This window comes from Rhinichthys klamathensis, unplaced genomic scaffold, assembly GCF_029890125.1.
Source record: "Rhinichthys klamathensis goyatoka isolate OS25496 unplaced genomic scaffold, OSU_Roscu_1.1 h1tg000015l_1, whole genome shotgun sequence".
NCBI classification, from domain to species: domain Eukaryota; kingdom Metazoa; phylum Chordata; class Actinopteri; order Cypriniformes; family Leuciscidae; genus Rhinichthys; species Rhinichthys klamathensis.
The window spans coordinates 3,969,377-3,974,837 of record NW_026606567.1 but is presented as its reverse complement, the minus strand read 5'-3'; the positions used below and the strand labels follow the sequence as shown (position 1 = coordinate 3,974,837).

The following is a 5,461-nucleotide window of genomic DNA, read 5'->3' as shown; positions in this document are numbered from 1 at the left end:
GATAGTGAATGTGGGGCTTAGATAAGCCCCAGAGGAGGGAATGTTGAAGATTTTATTATTCAGAAAACAAGTAATTTAGCCTTATAAGAATACACAATTATTTCTTGTATGAGTCCTCTAAAAAGACTCTGTCTATGTGTCTTTGAAAACTGCAAGACCTTCTGTAAAAAGACCCTGAATGTCAATTCTATTCTGAGAAGTCACATGGTACAAGACCTTCACCCAAAACTATCTATAAGTGTATGACCATCTTTGGAAAAGGATGTATGGATATATGTGAGAAGCTGGGCACGGATCGGGAGTGATCGCCTGCAGGAGGAAGGGATCTCCTGCTGGAGGGAGTGATCCCCTGCAGGAGATGCTCGGCTTTGTTTGTTAATAAAGTCTAATATTTCTGGCATCAAAGATCTCTGCGAAGTTATTTTACAGAACAATTGAAACCACTTCACTGGCTGTTCGCCTCCATTTTTGTAACTATAGCCTATACGGGACGTCCGGACGTCATGCACGCAGTCGGTTTTTGAACGTGAGCGGCAAATCAAAGGAAGCAAATGTGGATGCTTCTATGAAGCTTCTGATGCTTCTAAATATGATGCTTCTACATTCATCTGCCGTGGCCGGTGTTGTGCCGAATTTCGACCCCCGCCAAATTATTACCCCCCTAGCATTGGTAGGTTTAGGATTAGTTGTGGGGGAGGGGGTAGGATTAGGGGCGGGGTTGGGATTAGGCAATCAGGTACTGACTTCAATGAGGGGGGTAATAAATTGGCAGGGGGTCGAAATTCGGCACAACACCGGCCGCCACACCTAAAATAATCCCGCCACGGCTGCAGCTTCTCAGTGAGGTCCGATATTAATGTGTATACTATTGTGTTATTGTTAAGCTAAAGGCATAAAAAACATTGTAAAGCACCATAAAGTGTTCGCACTATATTCCAAGACTTCTAAAGTCATTCAATAGCATAATGTGAGGTAAAAATGAATATTTAAGTCGTTAGTTAAAGTTAAACTCATCTCTCCTCAGTCATTCTCCATTCAGCATTCACACAGCGCGTCGCGTTATAGCGTTTTCTAAATCATAATCCTTTCTCCCGGGTGTCTGTAAGATTACAGCACTGGAGAGCGCTATGAATTGTTCTTCATGCGCACTGTTACTGAAATTTAAAACTGTTAAAAGGAAATGCTCAATAAACTGTTGCATATATATAATACATTAAGCATAGATAGACAGATATAATCTCTTCGTTTTGTGCTTTGAACTTTTCAATCCGGAGCGCTGCGCGCTGTGACTTCGCGTTGCTTCAAGTGCATCATTCTGCGCACGGGATGCGCATAATCGCTTTGCCGCTCTTATTCGAGCCTTTCATGTTATAATGTTATAATGCTTAGGGGAGGTTTAAACACCTGGGGTAAGGGGGCGTGGCCAATGGGAATATCACTCATGGGCCACGCCCCCTCCCCCTGGCGAAATGAGCCTGCCACAACAGCTGGAAAAAATCCTAGAGGAAACACTGGTCTCCGTTTGTCATTCTGTATAGCAAAGCAGATGAGAGTAGATCATGATCAGAAACCCGATTAGAAATCATTATGGATAAAATCGAATCGTTTTAAATCGAAAATCTTTTTAAATCGAAAATCGATTTTGAGTCGAATCGTGGCCTCAAGAATCGGAATCGAATTGAATCGTGAGATGGTAAAAGATTCCCACCCCTAATATTTACTCGCTGGTAACTAACGTTAGTGCTAGACGTTAGCGTTGATTAAGTGCTCTGTGTGAAAGTATCTTTAACGTTATAGTTAGTGATGTTAGAACTAAACTGCACCTGTTATCATATGTTTAGCAATGTCGACCAAATCAGTAGTGTTAACAACTGAGCCAGATGAGTTAACGTCAACCAACCAGTCATTGTAATGTTAATGGCGCATAATGTGCTAATACAAACTTTTGACGCAGTGGTTCATTATCTCCTTTTTATTCACGACCAGAGGACCTGAACGATTGAGGGTAATAAAATAACGTTTAATTAACTTATTGATAAGCAATGGCAACATTTATTCAAAACCAGTCATTCAAGGTCATCAGTACATTCATGCATCCCACTGTGGTGAGATATATGGCATTATTAGCCAGCAGTCAGTTGCTTGAGACCAGCCACAGGAGGTATGGACTGCATGGGTTCGGACGAGCTTGCTTTTTGGTCTGAAAATGTGGACCAAGACCAGGGCGTTGACAAGCCCTGCTTTGATTAATGTGTTTTGCAGGTATTCTGTACAATACTAAAAAATACCTATGACATTTGTCATTTAGTTATTGTCTTTCTTATTATTTATTTTTTATTTAAGCCTTTAAATTCCCATAGGAACATAGGCCATCGACCAAACTCTTCCATCCTCTCCGGTCTTGGGCCCTCCTCTCCAGATGTTGCCACGTCAGCTCTTCTTTCTTCATCTCCTGTTCTGTGGTTCTTCTCCAGGTGATTCTCGGTCTGCCTCTCTTCCTCCTGCCCTGTGGGTTCCACGTCAGTGCCTGTTTAATGATTGATTTCTTTCTCCTGAGTGTGTGCCCTATCCACTTCCATTTCCTCCTCCGTATTTGCATTTCTATTGGGTCTTGTTTGGTGAGTTCCCACATATTGGCGTTAGAGATGATGTTGGGCCAGTATATTCCTAGGAGGCGTCTGAGGCACCGGTTGGTGAAGGTCTGCAGCTTATTGAGTATGGTGGTGGTAATTTTCCAGGTTTCTGAGCCATAAAGTAGCGTGGTCTTTACGTTTGAATTGAAGATTTGCAATTTGGTCTAGAGTGACAAGTTTTTTGCCTTCCAAATATTGTTTAGCATGTTGAATGTTGTCCTTGCTTTTCCAATCCTGGCTTGGACATCGTCCTCCGTGCCACCTTCCCTTGAAATGATGCTACCGAGGTATGTGAAGCTACTTACATCCTCTAGTGCAGTTTGATCCATGTTTATGGGTGTGCTGTTCTTGCTGTTGATACGCAATACTTTAGTTTTTGATGAGTTTATTTTGAGACTATCCCTATCCACACTGTCAAAGGCTTTTTCAAAATCTATGAAATTCACATAGACAGGCGAGTTCCATTCGATGGATTGTTCAATAATGATCCTGAGGGTGGCAATTTGGTCTCCACAGGATCTGTTGTTCCTGAAGCCAGCCTGGTTTTCCCTCAGTTTCTCATCGACTCCCTTCTGGAGCCTCTTGAGCAGGATATGGTTGAGCACCTTCCCAGGTGTTGAGAGGAGCATTATACCTCTGTAGTTTTTGCACTGCCGGAGGTCTCCTTTCTTGGGGATTTTCACGATGTAGCCATCTTTACAGTCAGCTGGGACATTTTCTTCCTCCCAGATGATTTTCATGAGCTGGTGAAGCATGTTGGTGGAGGTTTCAGTGTCGGCTTTAAGAGCTTCTGCTGGAATCCCGTCTGGTCCCTCTGCGTTCCCTCCTTTCAAGGCCTTAATGGCTTTTCTAATCTCCATCTTGGTGGGGGGATTGCAGTTAATCTCCAATGGGTTTGGGGCAATTGTAATATCTGCAGTCAGTTGAGGAGGCTGCCTGTTGAGCAGGTCTCTGAAGTGTTCAGTCCATCTCTTCACCTGGTCTTCCTTGGTTATGAGGAGTACACCCTGTGAGTTTTTAATGTGTGCCTGTGCGTGTCTGAATTTGCCTGTAAGCTTTCTTGTAGTTAGGTATAGGTCTTTCAGGTTGTTCTTTCCTGCTGCTTCTTCTGCCTGTTGTGCTAGATCCTCAATAAATTTCTTTTTGTCTCTCCTTGCACTTCTTTTCACTTCTTTATTTGCTATTGCATATTCTTTCTGTGCTGCCGCCTTGGTCGCTCTGGTTTTACTTCTGTTTACTGCCTCTTTTTTCTTCCTCCTCTCATTCACTTTGCTATCTGTATCACTGGATATCCAGGGCTTGTTGCCTGACTTCCTCCTCCCTACTACTTCTTTACATGTGTCTTTCCACAAGGTTTTCAGACCTTTCCATATTTCTTCCACTTTACTTGGGGCTTCTATTTCTAGGGCTTGGTACCGATTGTGTAGTGCCACTTTGTATAGTTCAGATGTACCTATATCTTGACATTGCTGTGTGTTGAGTTTGACCCTTTCTTCCCTATGCTTGATGCATTTTAACTTCAGCTGGATCTTTGCTGTGAGGAGGTGGTGGTCAGATCCTGCGTCTGCTCCTCTTCTGACTCTGACATCCAGCAGAGAGTGTCTAAATTTCTGACTTATGCAGATGTGGTCTATCTGGTTTTCTGTGGTGTGGTCAGCAGACACCCAGGTGGCTTTATGGATGTTCTTGTGTTGAAATACTGACCCACCAATGACCAAGTTGTTGTCTGCACAAGCTGCTGCAAACCTCTCTCCATTCTCATTCATGGTCCCTAGTCCTTCTCTTCCCATTACTGTCTCAAAGCCGTTGTTATTGCCCCCTATCTTTGCATTCATGTCCCCCATCAAGATCATGACGTCCTTCCTTTTCCTGGCCTGTATAATAGTGTTAAGTTGATTGTAAAATTTATCCTTTATTTCATCATCTGTGTCGTTGTTGGGGGCGTAGCATTGTACCACTTGGAGGTTTATTTTCTTGTGGGTGGTTTGAAATTTAGCAGTGATAATCCGTGAGTTGATAGGTTCCCAGCTGAGAAGGGCCCTTTGTGCTTCCTTGGACAGCATAAATGCTACTCCTTCTGTGTGTGGTGCAGAGTCACTGGGATGTCCTGAGTAGAGTATGGTCTCTCCACTCGTCAGCTTGACCTGCCCTGAGTGGAGCCACCTGGTTTCTCCCAGACCAAGGAGGGATATCCCGTACCTCCTCATCTCCTCTGCTATCACTGCTGCCTTTCCACCAGCATACATGGTCCTCACATTCCATGTCGCTAAGGTGGTGGGTCGCTTTGAGGTCAGAAGCCGCTTCAAACGTACAGTCTCCTTACGGTTTTCCATGCACGTCGTCATATTTTCTTTAGCTTGGTTCGCTGCAGAGGCTTCTTTCCCAAGGCTTAAGGATTTTCTGATTTTCGTCGATGTTCCCGTAGCTGAAGGCTTTTTACAGGGTGGAGTAGCTGGTCCCACGCCTAACCCCCACCTTTGGGGGAATGTTTTGGAGTTGGTTTGTTAGTCCTCTTCCCTCCCCTATTGTCTTCCAGGTATAGGATTACAGCCTCTTACCACGTGAGGCCAGACAGGTTTTGGGTCGTGTACAAGCTGTCTCGGCACATCAAGCCCAACCAACTCCTGCTGCTGTGTATTGAAAGCTGCACTATGCAAGCTAACCCTACCAGCAGCGCGAGACAGGTCTTTCTTATTACTCAGGTCCAATTAACAGACGTCTTAAGCACTTAAGCACAGCCCAAAACCTGGTGTTGCTGCTGAGAAACAGTGTACCAGCAAATGACAGGCCAGTCAGTCAGGGCAGTACAGGAGAAGCTGCTGTTGGAC

General features: G+C 44.3%; 1 pseudogene; it reads right to left on the bottom strand.

Annotated features, from left to right (window-relative positions):
* Positions 1–2,338: 2,338 nt before the first annotated feature.
* Positions 2,339–4,978, bottom strand: LOC130069760 (uncharacterized; annotated as a pseudogene).
* Between the last annotated feature and the right edge of the window lie 483 nt (positions 4,979–5,461).